Source organism: Pollicipes pollicipes, unplaced genomic scaffold (genome assembly GCF_011947565.3).
Source record: "Pollicipes pollicipes isolate AB1234 unplaced genomic scaffold, Ppol_2.1 Scaffold_3216;HRSCAF=3773_pilon_pilon_pilon, whole genome shotgun sequence".
Lineage (NCBI taxonomy): Eukaryota > Metazoa > Arthropoda > Thecostraca > Pollicipedomorpha > Pollicipedidae > Pollicipes > Pollicipes pollicipes.
In genome coordinates, this window is record NW_023596251.1 from 3,500,672 (window position 1) to 3,525,707 (window position 25,036).

Here is a 25,036-nt window from a genome sequence, read left to right on the forward strand (position 1 = left end):
AAATATATCTTCGTGACATTCAAGGTACCTTGAAAAGCGCTAAAGCACAGTATTTTACCCAAAGGCTAGCCCCAGTAGTGGCGCTTTTCGAAATTATTCCGTAGGTAAGGGCATCTCAAGACTCAACCAATTCCCCGCGGACTTTCAGATGTACCCGTGCGAACGTGCACAAACGGCGCATTCTTCCCCTCTTCCTCCTCTCCAGAGACATCAAGACCGCTGGTCGGTTTTTTAAATAGAAAAACAGCACCTGGTTTGTCTCAACAAAATCTTCAGTTTTGGGCCTACACTAACTCCGAGTAATCTGAAAAAAGCTCAGGAAGGAACGAAAACAACAAACTGATTTTTAAAAAAATATGGATGTGTTTTGAATGTGAACTGTTGTTGCATCTATGTTAAGTAAGCATTTTAGAGGGAACAGACACCGTTTGGCTTGGAGGGTAAATACACATGATATCTATAAATATAGATTTATGCATATATATATATATATATATATATATATATATATATATATATATATGTGTGTGTATATATATATTGTAAGAATTCGAGATGAAATATAGGTAGTCTGAAGGAGAAATATGGGTGATCTCAGGTAACAATCGTGTACTACCTACGTTATGTGAGCAGAGCTTTTGACGAGGACAAGACTAGCACGTGCTCTCCATGCTTTTCATAGCTCAGCTGTCTTCTATTCTGACTGGTTCAATTTCATATGCAGTTGCGACAGCAAACAAGTTGAGGTGGACAGCGTGGAAACAGGTCATGCGGTAAATGTGCGCTACAACGCAAATAACTCCGTGCAAATAGCTACAGCTCTGTACATGGCGAACCTGAAATGACGCGAGGGACATCCAAATGGAATGTGACCTGTCTTATCATCCTGGGATCGATCGGCTGTAATGTCTCCGGTGGCGACGAACTCTTTTAGCAGTTTTGAAAGAAAATGTCATTTGTGTCTCGTTTGCTTTCATGCAATGGCATAATGCTAAAGCTAGTTTTTGCGATTTGAGATGTAGCAAATTTCTCCTGCAGCGCCCACTCCACACGTTTCTCCAAGGTCGTTTCTCTCGCTTCTCCCGAGGTCGGGCGGAAAATAGGGACAGCTGCCCATGTACCCTCTCCCTCGCTTTTGCCGTCCTTGCTCGTTCCCTCTGGCGATTGTGTGATGACCTGCCGGCCAATGAAATTTGTTCGCAGCACACCGTGCCACTGCCTGTTTTAATCATCGCTTATAGTATAAGTCTCTAAAAACCTTTCATTTTCGAACACGCACAATATTTTCTGTGTTTTAGGTCTATTTAAACATTTACATTTCCCCGAAAAATTATCGTAAACTTTCCTTGCATCGCTGCGATATAGGTGGCGCAAGCCACGCGGTCATACTTCCCGATTTTTGCAATGGCTCCAAATTGACGTCTCACTTTAACGTGTACCAAACAGTGGTCGTTCTCCGCAGCTGTACGTTGTATCACATTCCACTCCAGTTATGTTTTTATTTTTGAATAGTTCAAGAGTAGCCCGGTCATCGAATCGCTGCGTTAGCTCTTCAAGACTTGTCTCTGTGCAGGGACATACGTAGGATTTCAGGATGGGGGGCCCGAACACAAAATATTCACTCAAAACCGAGTTCGGGACACCGAGGCGCGAAAATTTTTTCAGGTGCCATAAAACAACATGGTATGGTCTCGATCGTCTTGTTATAAGATGTTTAATCGTTAAGGTTTTCAGGTACACATTAATGCGGTAAAAGATCACGTGGCCCCGTGTGGTTCTATGTGCGCAAGTCCCAGCCTCTGAGCACAGCGACTGACTCTTCCATTCAACAGTTTGTGAGGCTAAGATTGTACTTCCATTGCTGAGTCAAATTGTGACCGAACTACATGCGTTGTCTTACTTCTGGGTTTGGGGGCACCCACATTTGCATAAGCGATTGCTGAATGGTCACAAATCATCTTTGAAGCACTTATGTAGCACATAACTTAAGCAGAGTTATGCGTGTGGACTGGTGGCACTGGAATGCATAGTTAATAAAACGTGCCCGACCTTTTAAAATACGGTGTGGAAATGAGCCAGTGTAGTTTAAACGACGACGTCCAAAAGTTCAAACGAAGTCCTGTGCTCGGTTCTGGGTTGGTATACACACAATGTCGAAGATCGTCCTCGATCTGTGATCACTTTTCTACGTTTTGTGTACGGCCGTTATTCACGTTGATCGGCGTTTTCACGTAAATCGTGAGCCACGATCGTTCTACACATGGAGATCCCAAGACTTATCGTTGCTTGCGCAGCGGAGTGAATACGTTTTCGACTCCCTGACTTCTGCTTAACTCCATTCACTCACGTATACAGTTAAAGAGAGCATCCCACCGTTGCCTACTTTTCACCCAAAGTTAGATCACACGCATCTGATTTAGTCAGTGATCCCACTTTCTGGAAGTCCATGTGTAAAGCACATCCTTGCCCAAGGTTGGCGGGACGGCGCGGGACCGCCGCGGGGAGCGGTCGCTGCCCGTGCGCGCGGTCGGCCGGGTCAAATGTCCGCCACGACACCATGTGGGGAGTCCTCTGTACGGAGAAAAGTGCATGCTATGAATGGCCATGAGCAGCCATGGAGTGATTGGGCAGTGCCGGTTTGACCATGATGGAAAGACGGCCATTGCGAACGCCGGCCTCTACTGTAAGGCTCTGAAGAACATGTAACGGACTATGGCGAAGAAGAAGACATCGGAAGAGAAGAGCAGCGGTCTTAGCAGTACGTGGCAACACCACACGCCATCTTATCAACTAGATGGCTCGAGACGCCTTTCTGGAGCGACGTTATCTCCTACCAAGACCAGCACGAGCGGGTGCCTCGCCCTTCTGACCTCGGCCTACCGGGCTTCTTGTGGAGGTGCCTTAAGGGCAACGCGTGGAGAAACAAGCGCAGGACAATTAAGAAGCCAAATGATAGCATCGATTCCGTCGCACGAACCAATCCCAAGAGGACGTGTGCGGTGGCCGCTGGATACTTTGCCAACTGTGTGCCCACTTTTTGATGCAGACGGGGAAAGCTCGGCAAACATGTTCTACGTTGAAACTATGTAGAATTGAAACTTCCGTGCTCTGTGCCTTATTTTTGCTTGAATAAAACTTGACGTGTTAAGCAGGTGTTGTGGAAGTGAACAGAACGGTGTGGGTAACATACCTACTTTTTGCGACCGATTTTATCACCAGGCAGATCGTGCATTTTTGTAAACATTTTCATTGCGCAGCTTCGTCTCTGCAACTCCAAACGCAGATACTTGATTCATGTCGCCGTGCCAGATCGCCGCATTATGACAGCACTTTGCTCCAGATTAAGATGCTCGTGCTTATACTCTTGGTACAAACGCTGGACATTGCGAGGTATTCGCGCCATTCGTAGCAGCGACACCAAGAGTCTCTGAGACATTATTGAAGCACCACAAACCACGTTTTCGTACTTAACGCCGTTGGGAACAAAGGCGACACCAATGGGAACAAAGGGAACACCATGCGGAACAAAGGGAACACCATTCAGGAACACGGTTCGGAACAAAATGGCAACAACCGCGATTACGATCAGGACGCAGCCGTACCCTTCAATTATCCGCACGACCGCTCCCCCACGTCCTTCGCCGGCAATCTCATTTTTCGTTTTTTACCGCCCCCCCATTTCCGCAGCCACCGTCGTTTCGCCGGACGTCACACGCGCCTGCCTCCCACGCACGGTGGCCCAACAGCTGGATGTAGACTCGCCCCAGCGCCGCGCGACGCAAAAATGTGTGGGAGCGCGGGGCCTCGCGCTAGCGTGTGCGCTCCGGCGGCAAGCGGCAGCCCGGTTTTCGGAAAGGTCGGCGGGGTCAGGGCGAGGTGACGTCCTAATCCGCCGCGGGGCACGAGCGCTCGGTTATCAAGACGAGCTGTCTTGGGACGCCAACTGCGGGTCGGGCGGGGGAGGGGCACATGTCAGCGTTATTACATGCCGGTGAGCCGTGCAACCGCCGCGAACAGCAGGCGGCTAACCTCGGATTGACGGGCTCGGTTTAGAGTCGCTAACATTATACAAGACGCTGGTCGGTTTCAAATGGAATTGTCGTCTACTGCACAACAGTGGCATTGTGGTCACTTATGGAAGACACCAGAGACGAGCTACGTCGAAATGATGGTGCTGTATTGCTGTTACCCAGACGCCGCAACATTCATTCGCCGCAACTTGGTATTAAATTTAAGTGGGCTCAAACTAGGATTTTGGACCTCCATGAAGAGCATCCTGGCTTGAACTTCTTCGAAGAAAACACATTTCGCATGTGTGTACGGAAAGCCCGCAGAAATTGACGGAGTCGCCCTTTGGCATGTCACATGATCTTGAGCCTAACGTGCAAATTTTTGTTCAGCTGTGCGGCTGAACACATCATTGCACCTCCTTAAAGGTACACCATACGTAAAGCGTTCCGTATGCACTTCGAACAGCTGCGTGGGCAGGTGTTGATCACACGGAAGTATTGCGCGTTACTCCGGAGCTTGGCAGGCGTTTGGAGCGTAGATGGCTGTTCTTAAAGGCAGTCTTCCACATTTCTAGGGGGTTTTGAACTTGAATAGTCATCTTGAGGACCATTCGATGCAGTTCACAGCCCTGCCTTCTTGGGACTTAAACCTGTCTGGTTTCTGAGCTAAACGCCCGCGAAAATGGGAAAGGTATGTCGGGGAAAATATTTCAAGGTCACTCAGGCATCCATGAACGTCATGGTAGTCCTGCCATTCCAGAAATCATGCGGCGAACAAGTTCAAGAAGAATATAATGATCGGGTCATTAATATCTGGCGTTTGTAGGCACGACTTCCAGATACAGGGGCCGTCAAGTTGGCTCGTAATCAATGTTGCGGAAGGTACGATGATGTAATCAAACAGTTAGGTACTGAGGAGCATGGTAACTAAGCAGAGAAATGGTGCTGTCTAGAGCAGTCTTTTTCACTTGAAAGCATGCATATATTTGCAACTGGGCTTGTTTCATAATATCTGATGCTTGCCTTAACATCTCCAAATGCGAAACATTCCCTCTATCCCGGACGGGTACCAGCTTCGGCTAGTGTAGCGGACAGCAGGGACACCCGCCGCGGCTAGTGTTGGGGAGCGCCGCCCCCTTACCAGAGAGCTCCGCCCGTTCACCGGGGAGCACCGTCGCCTTACCGGCGAGCAACGTCCCCTAACCTAACCCGCAAGATGACATTGGCTACATACTAGGTTGTTGATTCATACGGTTCTAGAACGTGCAAGGCCTGCGCCAACCATGAACATACACTATCATTTCATCGAATAGAATCTTAAGCGGGCTGCCTTGCAAGAAATGTGGTTAAGTTAAGTTCATGACAGCTACAGTAAGGTGTAGCTCTTCACCTTGTTCGTTGCCTTAAAGCGCGCCCGGGTGGCCGGCTGGTGGCCCTTTGCTCGGGTGGGGGTCAATTTGACCCCCTGAGATCTCAGAAATTAAGAGAGCTTAAGACCTTTAGTGAAAGTTGTGACCTTTCAAAGGTCATGGTGACCAAGGCAGTATGTTGCTAAAACCAAAATACTGACCTGGGCCATTTTAGGTCAGTGAACTACTCTGACCTATAGAAAGTGCATGGGAGATGTCTAATGCGGTTCCCGTCAACGATAACTTAAAAATGATCGCCAGGAACTTGGTTCCCACGCAACAAGCCCTAAACTAATAACACAGGTTGATCTTGACCTTGGTTTAACCTTCATATTTGACCCAATTGAATTCGGTCATTTTATTGTTGTATTGCCTAAGAAAGCATTTCAGAGATGCAATGGCTTCGTCAAACACTGCGGTGCTCCACCAGATTGAGCGATTCCCTTGAAATTGACTTTGTCGAAGCAATGACCTCACTTTGACCTGCCGTAGGTTGGCAACCTTACAAGGTTCATCCAATCTTCGACACCACACGATCCGCTATTAAATTGTTTACAGCTATGCAAAAATTGGTGTGGCTTCGCCCCGCCGTTCGGAAGCCATTCTGTTAAAATCATCGGCAGTCAATTTGACCCCAACCCAGGCGCGTGTTAAGCTACGAGTTCCTCTTGCTGTCTTGAATCCGTATTATGAATGTTAGCACGCGGCACGGTGACCGGTTAAATATCCTTCGCTCGGGTGAGGATCAATTTAGAGCCCCCCACCCCCAGCTCCCTCCATTGGGGTCTAAAAAATCGGGAAAGTCAAAAACATCACATTCACAGGGTGCATCGTCCTGTATATGAGCCCACTTGTGTCGAAATGTGAGGTCTTAGGTCATAAACTTTGGGTCAAAGAGGTCAAACAAGGCCAAAGTCCAGATCGTTGTTCGTAGTGCCCCTGAACCACCTTATTCAACGGATTTGAACTTTAATGCCTATTTTAAGCAGAAGGCCGCAAATGCTTATTTGAGGTCAATGACATTGGTTGGCCTTTAGAAGGTCAGCTTGACCCAAACTCTACGCATTTCTTTAAATTTTCATATTCGGATCATCGTCAAGGAGTATGCAAGGCGACATGTTCCTTAGAAACGGAGTGTTGATCAGGATCATTCTGTCAGGTTACTTCTCTGACCTTTACATAGTTCGAGGAAGGTGTCTGCTGCGGTCCCGGTATAAGAAAGTCGTAATATGTACTGGAAACTGTCCCATACAGTAAGCTCCAGTGTAAAAAACGGACTGGCTTAGGCATCGATCTGACCTTCATGCCTGACTTAAGTTCATTGGAATTTGTTGTATTCCCAAATCAAATTGTTTTATTGCCTAACAAGCTATCTCAGAGATGTATGCTGTCGTCTAACATTCAGTTCTCGCACCAGATTGAAGGACTCCCTAGAAGTGGCCTTCGCTGACGGCCATGGCCTGGCTTTCGCCTGCGATAGGTCCATGATCTCACCAGGTACATCTATTTGGTGACACCGAAAGATCCGCAATTTACTTGCGTACTGCTATGCAAAGTAGCGTCGTTACGCCTTGCTGTTCGGAAATTGTTCCGGATTAATCTTCTGGAATCAAATTGATCCCCACTCGAGCAAGTGTGCAGTAGTTCTCCCTATATCCAAGGACTAGCAAGCTTTCTGAACTTTTGGCAGCTTTGAGACCTGCACTTGGTAGCGTGGCTTAGAAACTCCTTGCTATTATACTACAGGGTAAACTTATGACAGAGCGTAGGAACTCCTTGCTATTATACTACAGGGTAGACTTATGAGGAGTTGTTTGATAAAGCAGTAACAAAAAGTAATTAAAACTGTTTGTATGGCTACACGGTGCATTCATTTTTTTCAAAGCGTCTTCAAGCACATTTCTCACAGCTGCTTTTATTTTGACAGATGGTAAAGTCACTGCCACACTTCTTGTCACAGTCTCTGCTATTATGACGCATAATTTACGTCAAAGTTTATGGCAGATGTAGTAATTTGTTACCCTGAAACTTGCAAGAGCATCTAGATTTCAGAGGTCTTCCACAATTTGGGATCTGGTGACACTTTGGGATCCAATAATGTAACCCAAAATAAGCTTGCTGAAGGATCTGCTAGGAATAAAAATATTTTTGAATTATTTCAAAAAACCTTCTTGGATCATAGATTTTTGACGTTTTGTTCGAAGATTATTCGAGATTTGGTCTGCTTTTTAGTTCTGTCGAAGAATATTGCAAGATCTCGGCTCTTTTGGAAACTTTGTCGAAAGGTCCTCTGGATATTACATCTGTTTGTGATCCAGAAACACCTCTGGCTTTTAAGCATGAGTACAGCTCAAAATCTTGAGTACCGTCAAACACTTTGATTTTATTTAGATATTACATTTAAATTATATTTAGCACTACAATGCCATTTAACCAGCGCATCCCGGTAAAATCAAGTCATTTACCCAGCATTACAACATTGAATTTATGCCGCCGAAACAACAGGAGCTGAGGGACTTCTTGTCTGTCTGTCTTTCCGTCTCCTGTGTTATCACGAACAGTTGATAGTAAGGGTGCTTAACTGAAGCTGATATCTTGACTGCCTATGTCGCATAGTCCTCACATCTGAACCATTTGAAAAATGGCTCAGTTGCAAACGGCCGCATAGTTCATCGCAAAATTTGCCCTTCTTTCTGAGATTCGCGTATTCCATTACATTGCCATGCTTGCGTGCGCCTTGTTTTTCCAATCACCGTAAGGAAGGCATGTCTCGAAGCACCCATCGCCTAGTCTGACTAAACTAGTAGTTCCTCACTGGCACAGGATCATCATCCTAAATCAGCGTCTTCACCTTCAGAAGCTTTACTGTCACGGCCATGCAGATCACCTGGCCTCTATATGCACCTCATTTCCCCGATGCCGGCAAGCCTAAACACCAAATTATACACGTGGCAGAGACACTTTTCTCAATAACGTGTTCATCATGTTGTTGCGGTAATTTCATAAATGTCAAATTTATATCACAGGCTACATTATGAGGCACCCATTGCAGTTTTCCTCTTTTATGTCCCTTAACTTGTTTGCTCCCTTTCCTTCTTTCCCTCTTCGTTCCTCCTTTCTGTATTACTAAATAAGAACAGTGATATATATATATATATATATATATATATATATATATATATTATATATATATGTAAATATATATGTCACCAGCAAATTCATAATTTCAGTCTTGATAAATACAAAGAAGCTTATTTAGAACACATATTCGTCGTTATCCTACATGCAAGGTGGCAACGCTATAGCTGAGGCTGCACACAATAGATCACCTTCAATGACGCATCTACGGAGCACCCCCTGCTACAGGCCAGGTCAGCCAGATCAGCCCTCAAGTCGGGCACGGCTACAAACTGCAAACGCGACTAACTACTCTCGGCTAAGAACCACCCACATCTATACACTGATGCCACAAAAATTCTGTGCGTAGACTCGCCGGCATTTAAAACACGTGTCCTGCGGTAAGAAGCACATCAGCCCCGGCACCAGTGAACGGATGCGGGTAGCGCCCCGGCTCGTTGAACAGCCGCTGGGTCCGTGTTATCCTCATCTTGCCGGCGCGACCTGTGCAGTCGAACGGCATCAGGTCCGTCGGGCACCGCTGTCAGTCCCCAACGTCATAGGAAACATCAGGTGAGCGTAGGGGCAGTTACAGCGACTTGTCGATCATCATCGTGGCCAAGCTAGCAGCGCCGCGTGCGTCGCGTGGAGCAAGAGATGAGTCTGCTAGAGGCTCACAATCACACTGATCTTCAGTCAAACGACATGACGTCACGCTAATCTTCAGTCAAACGACATAACATCACGCTGATCTGCAGCCACACGATACGATATCGCATTGTGCTACAGTCTTTCGATATCACAGCGTGCTGATCTTCAGTCGCATAATGTGACATGGTGCAATCTACGGTCACACGGCGTGACTTAGTGCAATCTACAGTCGCGCGACATGGTATCACGCTGATCTACAGTAAAAAGACATGATAGTACGCTGATCTAAAGTCGCACGACATGACGTCGTGCTGATCTTCAGTTACATGACTCGACCTCGAGTAATCTACCGTCGTGCGTCATGACCTCGCGCAATCTTCAGTCGCGCCGCTGGCCCGTTAGCATCTGCCGCTCTCAACGGCAAAGCAGCGGGCCAGATCAGCAGCGGACGGCAACGCCGACGACCAACCCACACTTGCCAGTGAGTAGGTCGGGTGGATTTGCCCCATAATTCCACATCAAAGATGCAGCATCCAGCCGAGGGAGCAGGCAGCTGAGCCCATCGACTCACCCGAAACCCACTCGATCGAGTTTGCCAGCAGCAGACAGCTGCCGCTACCGCCTACGCCCCAGCCGCGGCCGCCGGAGCTCAAAGTCCGGCCGCTGAGGCGCCTGAGGTCCCCGCGGCGCAGCAGTCCCGCCGCTGACGCGTGACTCGACGCCGGAGAGACGGGCCAAGCCTGCGGAACGTGAGGTACCATCGCTGACGCGTGACTCGACGTCGGAGAGACGGGCCAAGCCTGCGGAACGTGAGGTCCCACCGCTGACGCGTGACTCGACGCCGGAGAGACGGGCCAAGCCTGCGGAACGTGAGGTCCCGCCGTTGACGCGTGACTCGACGCCGGAGAGACGGGCCAAGCCTGCCGAACGTGAGGTCCCACTGCCGACGGTCCCACGCGCCAGGTACGCCACAGGTGCGATGGCACGAGACACTCAGGGGTCCAGACCGAGTCACCCGCACACCTCAAACTGAAGGCGCAGTGCAGGCCGAATCAGCAGCCAGTGAGTCCAACGGTGCACCGGAAAGGCGTGCGCTCAAGCTCGCCGGCCACGAGCACCGCTCATCGGCAAGGTGCGCCACGTCGCAAGCGCACCAGGCGCTGCCGCTGAAGCCACATACCCCGCCGCCCAGGTGCCAAACATCAAATTCAGCCTGTTAAAAGGGATATGTTCAGTTTACATGTCATACCAGCAACCATAGTCTTGAAAGATTAACCGGAACCGTTTGAATAGATAGATTTCTGAGATCGGAGTCCACGCTTAGCAGTGCTTGTGTGAGCCCTGACCTTTACCATCCGATCGCACAGATCGAAGTCAGCAACAGAATTTGGTGGCCAAAGTTTATCTTGCCGCAATGCTCGGCATTGTTCATCTTGCCCTCTGACGTCACCTGACCTTAAGTGCGACCGCTGCCACCGGCCGCCAACAATACCTGTCTGTCAAGTGCAACTAGCGAGTGACTGAAGCGGCCCGAACCCACCCTCCCACGGGCGGCGGACCGGAGTGCAAACGCTCAACCAACCTAACTACTGGGACGGACATATGCGGGAAGTTCCAGGTTGGTGTTTCGGAGATAAGTATGCGCGAATTTTCAGGAATTTTGAGCAATCGAAAACAGCTGTGAGGCATGTATGGGGTGATGGGCTCAGTGCCCAGTATTCCAGAGCTGTATTGGATGCCAGAGGTAAGCGCAGTACGATCTTTAGTTGGTTGCGCACATATATATGTATATATACATATATATATATATATATATATATATATATATATATATATATATATGCAGATGCGGCTGCTCTACATGCAATCTTGAAATCTATGGCTCCTGAAGCTTGCAACTAAAATAGACCCTTATTATCATAAGGTATGGCAAAACTCTGTTCCAAACCTATTTGGTTAACAATTTGTGAGTTGGGGAAGTCTGAAGGCATTGCACTGAATGGGGTACTACATGTCCCTACATTTCTTTAGAAGAATTTAGGTGGTACATATCATTTGAGTGATATCTGTGCATTACATTCACATGGTATCGGGTATTAAATGGGGCACATCTTCCAAAACATAGCGTGCCATCTATTACTTTGCTTTAAATATATTTTACATGACATATTATACCTGAGTATTATATCTGTTTTACAACTGCACTGTCTCCGCCAGGGTGTATGTGAGGTGAAATAAGAAAAAAAGAGACGAGCAGCATTGGCTCAGGGGCATTTTTCGTCGTTTATTCACATGGAGCGCTATAAGCTTAGCACTAAATTATCCCAAATGTTGTGTGTTTGGGGAGGGGCTAGAGACCCCTCTCCCTTGTCCACCCATAACGCGATAACTCCCGCCGCTATCGTCACCATAAGCTCTTTATCGAGATCCACATTGCGACGAAAAAAACACTTACCAAATGATAACCAAACAAGTTATTGTCCGGCATATTTATAGGTGCTGCAGACCACCTTGGGCTTGATCGACAGCTGGCAGCACACTCCAAATTCTGAGGCTTGATCGACAGCTGGTAGCACATTCCAAAAGCCAAAATGCACTTTGTTATGTGTATGCGCCACGCCTCAGGCAAATATTATTTATTGCCCAAGGCGCTTCAGTTAACGGACGCCCGATGCAAATTACATTTGCAATGAGATTTCTGTTGACTGAAATTCTGTTCCATTGAAGTTCTGTTAAATTTAATTATGTTCCACTGAAATTATGTTGGCAGAAATTATAATCCATTGAAATCCTTCACCCATATACTCTGCCATTTGCAAAGGTGAAGTGATTATACGCCACTATATATCACTGTCACGTCAACACCATAGGTGCGAGACATAGACGTAAACATAGATCTAGACATAGATGCGAGAACAGGGTATCAAGTGGAGTATGGGCTATGTGGTAGTGGGGTATCAGGGTATGCCTCCCCTCACTTTATGTAGGTAGCCATGTAACAACATATGAGAAGAATAAGCTACCGCACCAATGGATAGCTAGTTCACACTGACTGAGCCGCGCCGCTACGAGGGCTTGAAGCTTCTGCGACCTTACAGGAGATATAAATATTGACCGAAGCACGGCAACCTTGTTCAAAGCTTTAAATCAAGTTTGGAACGCTTTGAATGCTGCTTATTTCTTTGAAAGTTTCACAGCAATCTGAAGTGCAAGAACACGTCGAATTCGATGTCTGTGCCCTGCTGTGACGCCGGAATAGGTCGTGACCAGACCGTTGCCTGCGGGCATTCATCATGACTCCACCGTCAGAGGGCTTCCAATATACGGCTTTTTACGAAAAACTTCCCCGAGCCTCTAACAGTGCATCAGGAAAGATAACTATGTTGTCTCCAGCATACAACATCTACTACCGTAACTTTATTAATTCAGCGCACAAAATTAACGCAAAGTTATTAAAAGCTCGTGTCCAAAGCGTGGCTGTGGTGGACAGGAAAATGGTTAAGTTGTAGATATCTGACAAAAATCGCAAACCTAGAGATCCTTTATGAAAAACAACCCAATCAAGACAGGTATGTTGAAAGGCACCAATGTAATATGCCAATTTCCTTGGCTGTACGAAAATTGCAGGCTTCGTTCCGCATTCTCCATTGGCGTAACAACAACAGTTTGTCCTGACGCCTCACAATGCACCCCACGGAAGGGAGGCCACGAGACCGCGCCCAATGCGACCACAGCACTCCAGTTTGGCAAGTATGACTCTCCACGTCTCACGTGCCAAATGCTCACAGAAAACACCGAAATTTGAACATCTGCAAACGACACAAGAAAAATCAACAGTCTGAAAGCTCATTCATGACCATGCACCACTGCGGAACAAGCATGCTCATCAAACTTTTGAATCATCTCTTCGGAGCAACATTCCTAATAAATCACACAGACACACAAATGTGACACAAGTAGTACCACGTGGGGATTGAGCCATCGGCATGCAGTGTTGCGATTTGTTATGTTGATTGTGTAGGTCGCAGTGTGATGCTAGTGTTCCCTTCCGCACGGTTAGGGTACGATTTGTTTTTGCCAGGCCAAAACGGTGGCGAGAGAGATCCCATGATCAGTTCTTCGGTGTTCGTTAGCTCTTGTTTCATGTTCTGATTGTCAACGTGTCAATTGCCGACACGAGATGAAGAGCTTTTGCTTTGCGATTACCATTGCCTTTTGAGAATGGATGTGTGGTGTATCCGAAATGTTAAGCGAAGAATATATCACAGGATTGCACATGTCTCTTGGTAAGGTACTTTTTAATCTACCAGACGGCAGGAAAGTCACGTTGGAAAGATAGAAAAACAACCGGAAATCATCTCGAGGTGCAAATGCCGTTCATTTCAATCATCTATGCATAAGAAAACATACAACCGATGCATATGTATGCATATTATATATATATATATATATATATATATATATACACAAATGTTATATACGTATATTCATATACATATGACAACTGTTGGATATCTGATTACATACTTGTCATAGCAATATAAATGTATATTTATGTTTATATATATATATATATATATATATATATATATATATATATATATATATTAGGTTATGTCGTCAGTAACAACACTAAGTGAGACGAAGATTTTCTTTGGCGCTGGAAACCAAAAGTACACAACATACCAGAGGTTGCTCCCAAAAACATAAATTCCTGACGCATGAGCCGATCGAAATCTGGTAGCAGGTAGCAGAAGAGGTCGCATGGTAGCGGAAGTACCGTTGCAGCTGGGCTCTACATATTGTCAATGCTCCAGCTCCAGCCCCGGAGGTTCTGGGCGGTGTAGCGCTGGTCTCACTTTGCAATGCAGCGCGCGCCCAGACACTACTGCACTAGCCGCTTCGCTATGCAGCGCGTGTCAGGGCACGGCTGCACTAGCCGCTGCCAGACTAGTTGATACGCGGCGCTGCCGTCCCCATTCTGTGGGCCGCACGTCTCCAAGTTTCCTGCCGCCGTGCTCCTGAACCAGAGGCATATTGCATATTCATATTGACCAATTGAGACATAACATAGATACAGATTTGAGCGATTGTATAATCGATTGAAGTCGAAACGAGAGTCTTATACTTTTGATGATACGATTAGTTACCAACTTTTAGCTTACCTTCAGAGCAGATCTTGCTTAGAGCTGACGTTGGAGAGAATGTGGCGTTGCCTGAGCTTGGCCGTGACGGGACCATACCGCACCTCTTCTCCTATCTCCGCGAACACGCCTCGGTGACGGTCCACACAGCCCTCTTCACCGCCTGGGGGTGAACCGGATAGGGTGAGATGGCCAGCGGAACATTTTTGTTTTGTCCCGCAGCTCGACGTCGCTGAGGTCTCACGGTGGAGGCTGTGTGACTGGCTCACGGTAGAAGATCAGTTCAGTGTGCCTTACGGCCTCGGAGTTTATCGCTGGGATAGCGCAGATCCTGGGCTGAAGAAGACCCTCAATTCGCTGCTCACGCGTGGCGCGATAATCCGAACCGTCTGTCCACGGGCCACACGTTTCTCGTCCGCCACTCTGGCCGGCAGCAGCTGTTTCGGACCGGCCCAGTACCGTCACTCTGGAGGACCGGCTGCACCGTGGCCTGTGTGTGCTGCGGCAGTTCGCGGAACAGCGGACGCTCCAGGACGAGTTGCGTGAGCCAAAGCCACAGCTGCTGTTCTGCCAGTACACCGGCACATGGTGACCAACCACGTACTGAACGAGGTCCTTAGAGCTCTGCTGGAGGTATCGGTAGAGATGTAAGCTAGGAGCAGTCGAGAAGCCAGTGTTTTCATATCTACCTGGCATGATAAGGTCGTCTGATTCGCCGCCAGGATGTCGCGGTCCCGTCGTAACCGTTTTGAAAGCCGAAAGCCAGCAGGTGCAGCAGCTGCTAGTCGGTGCTCGGCTGCTGAACCAGGTAGATCGGCAGGTTTGGCACGTGCACCCGCATAGGCTCGAATGTCACAACGTTCCTCTCCCAAACCTCTCCGGCGCAGGTCTTGCCGATGAGTTCAGAAAAGGTTTCGGTCCTGTGTTTGTGCCGTCCAGGCTCAGCAGCAGACGGCTGAGGTTCAGCTCGTTGCCGTTCCGCTGGCAGATAAACCAGTGCACAGGTGACTCGGTGACCAGCTCAAACAGCCGGAATACGCCGCCTGTCGTCCCGGTGTTAGCGGCCGTGCAATCGCAGCTGAGCACAGTGAGGTGATCGTCGCACTGCAGGCTCACGGAGTGTAGCCCGTTGAGCAAGTGCAGGATGAGGCCGGACTCGGACGTGGAGTGAATTATGGAGCAGCTACCTGGCTCAGCAATGACGGCAACGTGCTTTTCGACGGCATTCGCGTGGCTGCTTGTGGCTGGTGTAGGTCCTGTCTTCGCGGCTGTCGAAGTAGAGGATAGTCCAACACGACTCGTAGATTGAATCAGCATTTTGATGAGCCGTCTCTTTTCTCGCTCTGTGTCTTGCGCGCCATATCTTCCTGGGATTTACGATATTTGATTTCAAGCAGCAAGTCCGTCTCTGCGGTCTTGTTGGAAGGCGTTGATGATAGCGCAGAGGCCCGAATTGGGCCACCGTAGCTATCAGCCGCCAGAGCGGTGTTAGTCAGATCGTTAACGTTATGATTTGCAGTGACAACAGTCTCGCTCAGAATGAACAACTGGCGTCGTCGCTACCTCCTACCATATACGAAACCGTGTCAAAATCCGTTATCCGTTATCCGTTTAACTGTTATCGTTCACACAACAAGCATATAAACCGCAAATCTGCATGACAATGGTGCGTAGACAATCGTAACTCTGGACTAAACCCGGTATGCCGGAGCGTTTTCATAAGTGTACAGTTTTGGTTTTTTAAAGTAAGTTATGTTTTTGATAAAAAGTAAACTTAAGAGCTGTTTGTTAATGCTCTGCTGGCGTTCTTCGCAGTAACTATTTGACACTAAATCCAACACGTACCAGTAGTGTGGGGAGTTGCAAGATTGAGACTTATTGGGAGATGACGCCAGTGCGTAAAATAGGTGGCCATAGTATCGAATACCATTTTATTGGTCAATCGAAGAGGAACTACTCTCGCTTCACGAATGTCGACATTGGCGTAGCGTTACGAACCTGAAAGCTTTTTACTTATCCATGTGCCAATAAAAACTCTGTCTGAGTTGATTCCGAGGGATGCACCCCTCGATGACCCATCCTAATGTATACACACACACACACACACACACACACACACACACACACACACATATATATATATATATATATATATATATATATATATATATATATATATACATATAGCCATTGTAGCTAAATAACAAAATATATTAAAGCGGTTACGACTGTACGACTGAACGGTACAAATCAATTTTTTTCAAACTGCACGCGTGTTCAGGTCGAGCGTCTAGCGCACGCGTGCAGTGTGTCCGTGCCCTGGACGAGGACTGCTCGGTGCCCGAGCCGGTGGACGGCGCGCTGCCATCAGACTGTACGACAGCCCTTCTGCAGCCTGATGTTGAGGGCGTGGTTGATGAACGTGAAGAGGTCCGAGTGGCTGGAGAAGAATGCCCTGCGAAGCCTGGGAATCCGTCGTCCACTAGATGGTCTAGACTAACGGTGAGATCACCAGGAAGTTAGTTCCCACTTTGAAAGGGAGTTCGCACGTTTTTTGTGCTTGAAAAGGGACCGTGTCGGGCCCCGGCTAGAATTGTGTGTTTCATGCGGATGGATCATTTTGTCAGCAATGTAGCCAAAAAGTTCAGTTTTCCTTTGAATGCAATACAATGCCATGTACAGGTATAGTTAAGACCAACCGAAGAAAGATAGTTAAAAAAGATACTGACTGTAACGGAAGTGTACTGCATTCTTTATAGATTTATTTCTAGGGACATAGTTGGATGCAAAAGTTGTACTCTCATAAAGCAAACTGAGTGACGAGATTAATTAAGTAAATGCTTGGATTTCTCCATTCGTACTCTGTATTTCCCATCATCTCCAAGTGTTTTTAATAACGTGAAAGACTGTTTCAAAGATAGGCCAATTCCGCCGACAGTTTGTGATATTACAATAAAACACTTTTGAATTTCTATGGTGATATGTATGGTGATATGTATGCCCAGATAGACCACTGCGCGGCACAATGCTTTGCCTGGCAAACTTAGAAGAAGAAGCGGACCGTGGTTCATTGTAATAGAGAGCATGGACGATTGCGTAGATACCGAGAAATAAACGGTGAAATGACAGTGGTCATTTCATAGCATGTATAGGGTGGCCTAGTGCACTAAAAGCCATCCAGAGACTGCCTGTGATTATCGCTATTCCAATGCTCCTATTCGCTTTCAGTTTAGAACTGAAGGGCTATATGTACCAGGGTTAACATAAAGGAATGATGTGATAAACTGATTCTGCAGCTCATTCCTATAGATTTTAGTTCTCACTCATCACTAATTACTATCCTTGAGCCATCCCTGCCCAACCTGTGCCAGGGCAGTTAAAGCGAATGTTTCACGCTTGAAGACGTCGTAACGAGCATCAGATATGTTGAAACAGGCTCACATAGATAAGACAATAGTGTTAGCCTTATTCCTCGGAGAAAGACCAGGGGAATGGAGATATAGTTGGGTTGGTATTTCGACAACATGCCTTATCGAAACAATAGCAGAAGATAAAACTCAACTATATCTTCATTCTCTTGTTTTTTCTCCGGGGAATGAGGCTAATACTTCTGTTTTATCTATGTGAATAATGTTCCTCGCTAGTGCACTGAACAACTTACAACACAGGCTCACTTACAACTGCTGGTATGCTTTTAGGTGGAAAAGGCTGTTGCGGACGGCACAATGCTTCGTTTAGTAGATATACTGATCGACGCGTCATGGTTTGATTATGTTATTGTACTTTGAACACCCTTGTTTGACAGCCAAATGCCGACTGTTTTAATCTGGAATTCGTGCTCATGAACACCAGATATGAACGCCTAGACAAATATATATTTTTATCGGCCTTGGTCGCTGCATGGCTCATAGAATGTAAGGACCTTTATGACGCTCTGTGACGTCATGATTGCTGGGGTAATTTTGAAATCCTCTTCTCGAAATACTCTCTCCATTTTCGCAGGCATGTAGCTCTGAAACTAGAGGGTCCTTGGTTTCAAGAAAGACAAGCTTGTGAACAACGCCAAAAGGTTTTCAAGATGGCTGTAACATTTCAAATCCCTACATATATCGAACACTCCTTTTAAGCATGCACTTACCTTCACAGTATGTATGATCTCCTTGGAAGTCCGGGTGATTCGGTGAGCACAGGGACAAGCCAAGACAGTACCTATAAGTTTAGCCCGGATGTTGTTGCAAATACCATGGATTAGTTTACTTCCCCACATGATGTTTGCATGGGAACGTGTGATTACCGCATGGATCCCACTGTTTTGATACTTCAGAAAACAATGTTTCACATTTGAAGACATCATCGCATGCATCGGCTTTGGCGAAATTAGCTCACTTGTAGCAATTGGTTTGCTTTTAAGTGTAAAAGCTGCTCTAGACAACACAATTTTCCTGTTTAGTTAACTTGATATTCGATACGTCATCGTGCGATTACGACATGGCACGTCTTAATGACGTCAGAGTCATTGCCAGACTGGCCAAATCAGAATTGCCACTGAAGCGGATAGACTGACTCACCTGTAGTACTTTAACTTGTCGAGAGGTGAGGGTGTTTACTGGTACGTGTTGGTTGAGCCAGAATATCGTTATTTGCTCGTGTTAAGTCATTTTTGTGGTGTTCTTGTATCTTCGTTGATAGTTTTATATTTTTACTTGAATTCACATGCTCGGTGGTAGATCTATTGTAAAAGGCAGTGCTCCACGTTTAAATGGGGTTTTGAACTGAAATGGCCATCTTGAAGACCTTTCGGTGCTATTCCCAACCATGCCATTCTTAAGAACTAGGCCCTTCAAGTTTCTGAGATACACGCCGACGAAAATGGGGAAAGGTTTATCGGAGAGAATATTCCATATTCACCTTGGCATTCATGACCTTATGATAACGTCATTCAAATCCTATCATTCCATAAACTATGCGGTGATCAAGGCCAAGGAAAATACAGTTGTTGAGGCGTTCATGCCTGGCGTTCGTGGGCGGGATTTCCAGATACAATGGCGTCGATTGGCTCCCATTCAGTGTTTTGCAATGTACGATGGCGTTATCAAACCATTGGGCATTGAGGAGCATATTTACAAAACGGAGAATTGTGCTGTCTAGAGCGGTCTTTTCACCTCAAACAGCATACCAATAGTTATAAATGAGCTTGTATTATCTTACCTGGTCCTTGCTTTATGATCTTCAACTGTGAAACATTCCCTTTGAAGCGGATGTTTCTTGTTGGAAGATATTGAAGCACGTGCCAGAATGGTGAAATAAGCTCAGTTACAACTACTGGCATCCTTTTAAATGGAAAGGACTGCTTCAGACAGCAAAATTTCTTTGTTCAGTAAATATCCTCCTCCACGCATCGTTACGTAAGCTGTTAAGTGCATTTTGGAGGAGCATAATGCCTATAGATACGGCAGTAGTAGCGGTCTTATTCCTCGTAGAAAAAAAGACGGGAGAACAGAGAAGCAGATGCGTTGATATTTTGGCAGCAAGTCTTCGAATGTCAGTGGTGTTAACGTCAGTTCATTAGTGTTAGTGTGTACGTCATTGTTTGATTATGTCATCGTAGACTGAATACATTGACTGAGAGCCAACCGACGACCGTTATATCCGGAGATTGTGTTAAGAAACGCCAGATATGAACGCCTAGGCCATTATATTTTTACTGGGCCTTGATCGCCACATGGCTTATGGAATGGCAGAATCTGGATGGCGTTAATATGGCGTCATGGATGCCGGGGTGACCTTGAAAAATAATCTGCTAGATGCTTTTAAAAACATGCTTTTAAAGATGCTTTAAAGATGCTTCTAAAAAAAATGATCCCAGAATAATCTGCACATCTCCGCGGGCGTGTAACTCAGAAACTAGAAGGCTTTGGGTCTTAAGAAGGACAGGGCTGTGAACTGCACCGGATGATCTTCAAGATGGCTAGTTCAGTTCGAGACCCCATACAATTGTGGAACACTCCTTTTAAGTTATTTGATTCCAGCTTCGATGTCTGCCAAAACTTGAACCACTGCCCAAATTCGCGTATTAGGTAGCACACAACGTGATTCATTTTCGGACGCTGTACTCAACGATTAAAGTTAGTTTCAAGCCAACTGGCGTCCGTTGATTTTCCCAACGGAGGAATGCCAACTGATGTCCTCTGCTGGTCAGGGTTTCCTGGTAGTAGTGCTGAATAGGGAACCTTTGCACAGGAAAAAGCGGCCCATGCCATAGAGAGTTGGCGGGAAACCTCGGGATACAACCCACGTTCGGGCTAAAGGAGCCCATATAAGTGATACCGCGTATAATTCTTTGCGTTTGAACTTTTGCCGCCTAGAAGCATATGCATAAGAGGTGCCTGCATTTAAATTAATGTTGCGTTAAGGTTTGCGCGTTAGAAATTTTTATGCAAAGGCATGATACCAAGTAAAACGATTGGCAATAGATGTTTCGTCGTACAGATGTTTGAGCATTAGAAATTATGTCAAAAGAATATCTGTAGCGAAGCAGTTTTCACGTGTAGAAGTAAGGCCGCATATAATTTTTACCCTAAAAATTGTATTGCTCAAAACCTATTTCTGAGGATTACTTGCGTTGAAACCATTATCGCACAAAACTGCTTGCGTTAGAAGCTTTGTTGCTTAGAAGCGATGTCGCGTATAAAGTTCTGCGTCCCAAGTTTGGTCTCCTGTAGTTCATGCATCGACTTATAATTATTCATGTTAGAAGTCTTATCATGGAATCTTAGCCGTTAGCAGTCATTGCGTTAGTTTGATTATGTCAGGAAACCAATTAAACCGATTCAGAATTGTTGCAAGGCATGCGCTGAGTTTCAATGCAGGTCTCACCAAGACGCCTCTGCAGAAGTAGGGAATTATCCGCAGCAGACCTTTCCCCGTCCTTCAGTAAAGCATAGCACTAGGCCTAAAGCAATCGATGAGTTCAGATCACTGCTTCCCCTTTCCGCCAACTCTCCAGGAAATCTAACGTTGCTGATGTGTAGAAACCATTGACATCCGCACAAAGTGCCGAAGAATAGATTCAGTGGTCGGAGACAATATTAACGTGATGCGAAGGATACTCTGTCTTAATACTGCAACCAGAAATATTGTAGACTGATCTACGGAGCCTAACATTTTGCTTCACAACCGGACCGGCGTCGTGCAAGGGCTTCACAGTATGCCACATTTATTTGCTGTTCACGCTCCACACACAGTTACACAGACAACATACACTTGCATTGTGACAAGCTCACATATCGTTAAAGCGCAACGAAGTGCTCTCAAGTATAGCATGGCGCTTATGCTCAGCAAGGTTGGCGACACTCATACAGACAGATGCAATCCGATTTCAAGTAGAACGCCCAGGTAGCTCTTTCTACGCTCAGTGTCTTTACTCAGCTGAGACTTAGCCACGCCCAAGTAGATGAATGATCTCCACTGGGTGGTTACCTTTGGATCACATTTTCATGAGAACCTTTGACGCTACGTGAGTTATTCGGACTCTAGCGCTTCATTGTGTTTCGGACATACTTGCATCGTTATCTGTAATGCTCCCCGAGCACTCCACCTCCGTTTGCATACTGAGACACCTGCCCGTAACCCCTCATCAAAGGATAACAATCATAGCTGTTGAAAGTCCCTGGCGCTGCAGTGACGTTCTATTACAATCATGTCTCCAATCACCCACACTCGTTAGTCGCACTTTCTAATTTTCGGCCGGATCAGCACCGCTAAATCGTCATCAGGACGATTATGGAACTCCAACTATCTTTACAACTGTCAGCTATCTGTTCGTCTGGCGCAGGGGCAACTTTAGCAGAAGAAGCGCGTTGGAATATGAGGTAAAGTCGAAAGTTTTAAAGTGTTCAGATGTAGTCACTTCAGTTCAAACAACCAGTCACAAAAGCAGCAAGTTCTGTGAGAGTAGAAAAATAGTAGATTTCCTATAGCAGCTACAGATATAAAACACAAGCACGTCATTCCGATCCTGCACACACAGCGCTGTCGTCCTCAGCGTAGAGACGAGCGGACAGAACAGGAACCGACCGTTTCGCTACGCGCCAGCTCGATTCAGCACGTGATTCGCAGCGATCGGTGCGCCACACACACGAAGTAACGCACACGAAGTTGGCCGAGCAACAAGCAAGCCGAGTTCCAAAGTCAGCAGCTGGAGGGCGCGCTCGGACGCAATGCGCACACAGACGAAGCCGACAGCACCAAAAACAGTGTACAGGAAAGTTGACGGGCGGTGGCAATCCAGATTTCGGGTGGGCACAACAGGCGGAGATCCGGATCGGGTGGATCTGTGGCTGGCTCAGCGCCGCCCGCCTGCTGCGTCACAGATCCGGTGAGGCCCGGCGTGTCGGAGCGGCGGCGCAGGTCCGGCGCCTCCCATGCTCAAGTACAGCAGGGAGCTGCGACTGAATACTATGTTGTTCGCTACGATGCAACCATCACTGATGATCGAGATATGTGTACATACATAGATGTGCACATACACGCCATTTGCGCATACATATAGATACACGAGTGCGCCTACAGAACCTACGGGGATTCGAGGACGGAAAGGCAGCCCTGAAGACCCTGCAGACGCACAGCGGCTTGACAGAGCTCCGGCCAGGGCGTGACACCAGCTTAATGGTGTGCAAGCAGACAGCTGAACGCCCCAAGGTCTCATTCACCACGGTCCAACAGTGTTAGAGAGTCATAACTCACGCATGAAGTGATGCAGTACAGCTCGCTCTGGAGCCAGCCTCATGAAACAATCAGTCTGAATAAACAACAAGAAGGCCGCTTAAATATCCCATCTCAGGAGGAATGTTCGTCGCGACGTTTACGACCGGAAGAATGCGCCATGCATTGCAACAGTCTGCCAATGCACGCGGGAAAAGTTGATAGTCGGTTGACTCCGGTCGGAGTCCGCAGAGCTTCGAGAGCACATGAGAGCGATCGGCAAAAACTGGCACGAAACAAGCTGCCGCCTTACGATTTAGTTGGCGGGCACTTTGGTCCGTCCATGACCTGCAGCCCTTAAACTTAACTGATGTTTTAAAGCTACATACCTTTGGCCATCGGATGGATTTGATAACGAATGCCACCTCGGACAAGGAGTGGAAAACTAGAAGACTTAAAAACCCTACGTTGACCACCACAAATGCCTGTAAAAGTATTCACAAACGAGTGCCATTACGGTGTTCCGTTGTAAAATGTACATCTGCTTATCCGGAAAAGCAGACGCATTCCTGGCGCGACATATAACGGAATGCGGCAAGACATGTTATCATAACATTAGGGTTCAATTAGGAAGCGGCTGTCCATGATTGCCGGCTGTCATTCGTATATTTGTATATACAGTCTCTCCACTGGCTACCGACGTCCGCTTTTGAAAACTAGCACTCAAATGTGAAAGCAAGGAGACACGTTTTTCCACGCAAAAGCATGGGGCCGTCCCCTGCACGCCACAAACACTACAAATCCTATACGTCAGCTACACTATCACATTTAACTACGTCTACCTGATCAACGCTTTGGACAAGTATCTAATATCAGTTCATACGCTTCTTATGTTGGCAAAGTTAGCGCATCGTGTGCTTTCAAGCTAGCGAAGACTAGAAGAGAAGAAATAATTCCCTTGTCACAATACTGTTTTGCTTGTCTTTTTACTCATTGATGATGCATGATGTATGCACATATATCCCCCCCACCCTCTGCAAGGGGAGGAGCAGGGATGTGGGCTCCTTCAGTACACAGAATGTTACAGCTGGACTGATGTATTTAGTGCAGATGACACCCGAATCTCGTGTAGAGAAAATGTATGTAAGAGTGCAGGTGGTATGTGATGACTGGTATTATTCGATTCATGCTTCCAGGGCTCACCCGCAGTGTTTTCTTCCGTCCATAGACACGGTGTAATAATTTTTATATGGCTGCATGCGCATTACCACACGAGTTATGCTCTCAGCCGTTGTCATTAGTAATCCCTCCACTCACGGGCGTCGCCATGGAGGCTTAAAGGGACAACATCCGAAAAACTTAAATACTCAGCATCCACGACTGAACTTAAATGAAATCGTTGGGCATTGTCATTGACAACCAGAGATAAAACTGTTCTATATCAATGAAATAGCTGATCTTGGAGCATTTTCCCTTCCTTTTCGCGACGGCACTTCGTTGACATACGCAGAAGGATCGTCTCGATGTGGTAGATGTTTTAGCGGTCAGTGGTTAGCGTGTCAATGGTTTTCCGCGTAGCTGATGTTTTCCTTGAATGAAACCCAGATTGGTGCGCGTGCGGACATCTGATAAAAACAGACTGCCACAGAGAAAACAGAGTATGGTCAAGAGTGCGGGAAGGGGACGGGTGCCGGGGCTGAGCCGCACTCAAGCCAGAGCTAATCCCCCCGATCAAAAGGCCGTGGCGACGCCCATGGCTTCAGCGGCATCGATTCGTGACATCGCGCCGCCTGCGCCCGTCGCTCCCACGGAGCCGGATTCTGTCGCCGGACCTCGCCCGGCCGAGACGACGGCGGCGGCGGCGGCGGCGCGGCGGCGCGGCGGCGTTCAGGGCGCGGCTCGTGTGGCACCTCGGGGCCCTGTTAGCGGACCGACGCACTCCGGCAACGAGATCAAATGATGCGGCGCGAGTCGCCGCGTCGCCATGGCCACCGCCGCGCGC